Source organism: Montipora foliosa, chromosome 5, assembly GCF_036669935.1.
Source record: "Montipora foliosa isolate CH-2021 chromosome 5, ASM3666993v2, whole genome shotgun sequence".
Lineage (NCBI taxonomy): Eukaryota > Metazoa > Cnidaria > Anthozoa > Scleractinia > Acroporidae > Montipora > Montipora foliosa.
In genome coordinates this window covers 15,185,236-15,187,735 of record NC_090873.1, presented here as the reverse complement: position 1 = coordinate 15,187,735, position 2,500 = coordinate 15,185,236, and positions in this window count along the sequence as shown.

Here is a 2,500-nt window from a genome sequence, read left to right as displayed (position 1 = left end):
GTGAGATACTTGTGAGGTATGTGGTGCAACGCGCACCGGATTTCAAGCCAATGAATGTGGGCTTGCGAAAGCGTCTTAGCTTCAGTGCAATCCACACTAAACATGTTGGCTTGCGTGAGTAAACAACTCCCGTATCGATATCGCCAAGGAAACTCCACTCAGCGACGTCACCTGGATGAAATAACAAAGAACAAACAAGGCAGGAAAGTTTAGTTAATTTTCCAAATGAAAGAAAGAAAACCAATCTGAAACTGCACGACAGATCAATTTTGAAACAGAAATAACTTACCTTGAAAAATTACAACTAATTTGCGAGGGAAAGCTCTTCAAAATTTTCCCAAAACAGGGAAAACGACCACGCATTTATATGCAAACGACGAACGCTAGAAGCAATGGCCGACACTTCAAAACAATGACTCGCTATTACTAGTACCCAGTCTACAAGCCAGACTGTCACATGTGTTCTCGTCCTCTCAGTGACAAACCCACTGACTGACAATCAAGATCTGCCTCTGACTTAGGGGTCTGTATGCATGAGCATAAGACCCCAAAAATTATGAACTTCATCTAATATGTTATTCGCGGCCATTATCTCTGCACCATCTGAGTTTAACAGCCTCCTAACACAACTTTTCCTTTTATTATGGTTTTCTAAGTTAAGGAAATATTTTGTATTCCTTTCACCTTGTTCATACCACCTGGCGCGCGACCGAATTATTGACCCCCTCAACATATAATTGTATGCTCTATCATAAGCCATTTTGCAGGCTTCAAGGTTTTCGAGGTTCTCAGGAGAAGGCCTCTGCAACTTTTTCCTCGCATGCCCTTAGTTTTCCTTCAATTTCGTCAATCTTACTTTTCCTTGCACTAGCTTTTACTTTACCATATTTAATACTTAAGTCTTCACAAAAGCTTATTTCTTCTAGCCATAGAGGAAAGTTGTTGCGCATGCTCTGGACAAAAATGGGGTTGTCTAGGAGACTGTTGTTAAACTTGCAGAAGGAGGGACCTCTGGGCTGGTCAGCCATAGAATCCACCTCAAGAACGATAGCGGAGTGATCTGATTTGATGCTAGTAATAATATCAATTTTGGCTATATTGTCCTGGAGCAAGTCGCTAACGAACCAATAGTCCAGTCTCCTTTGGGTAATTGGTTTTCTTTCGTGCCAAGTGAATTTTTTACTTTTTGGGTTACGAACTCTCCAAATATCTACTAGGTCATACTGTATAAGTAAATCTTCCAAAACCTTAACTTATTCTTTTAAAGTAGTGTTCCCTCCCGAGCAATCTAAAGAAGGTTGCAAGGCAACATTGAAATCTCCCCCAATTACAAACTTAAAATTGGACTCCCAGAGTTCCTCAACGGAAATAAGTTCAGATAAAGCCTGGAAGAATGAGGATGATTTGACATTTTATTTTGCGCATATATATTTATTAAAAGAAAAGGGGTGTCTTGATTTATTGCTTCTAAGATCAGATACCTGCCTTTATTGTCAACACGCGATGATATAAGCTTGAAGTCTAATGACTTATGAACAAGGATAGCCACACCACAGCTATGATTAGAATCATGCGAAAAGAAAAACTCACCAGGCCATTGTTTTCTCCAATGATTAGCAATTTCAACCGTGCTATACATTTCCTGTAGAAAAGAAATATCTGCGCTCTGATTAATCAACCAATTAAGTATAGACTTTCTTTTTTCGAATGCACGAATACCTCGAACATTTAGCGAGATGGCTTTGAACTTTAAGTTGTTGCGATCCATGATTGCAATTTATGGTATTTAAAACTGGTTGCACGGAAGACAAAATCTATCACTCCCAACAGGACAGTTGAAATCAGGTAAACCAAAAGGTGCGAATATAAAAGAGCACTCACGAACACGCAACGCTTAATTATAAGAAATTTAAACGTAGCCAGTAAAATAAGACTGTTGAATGCTACGCTAGATTGGGTTGACCTCACTCGAGAAAAAAGAACATTCCTTCACAATAAGTATAAAACATGAAGTAAGTTATGAATACGAAAAACCATTTGTCAATATGGCGCTGGCCAGGTCATTTTTGTAGGTGTTTGCATTTTTCAAATGCTGTGAAAGTGTTGAAATGGATTCTAACGCCATTTAGACACTGAATTTGCATAAACGGGAAAAATGGGAAATTATATTACGTTGTGAATGGGTTCCAAAAAGGCATATTCGAGTGTTATAGTGTTTTGGAAATTAAATAAATTATGGATATTGGATTATTTTAGATATTCAGGTACATTTTCAAAACTAAAACGTTCACCGTTGATGTACAAGTAACAACCTTTGACTTTTGCCTGAGTCAGATTATGCTCATTGCGAGCCTTAATTAAGACTTCGCGTTCCTTTTGAATGGCCCTCGCGTAATCTTCTGTGATATATGCATCTCTGTGTACACTCGATTCCTTAATCTTACCTCTCTTTGACCAGACCTTGTCTCGATCTTCACGACAGACAAATCTTAGTATAATG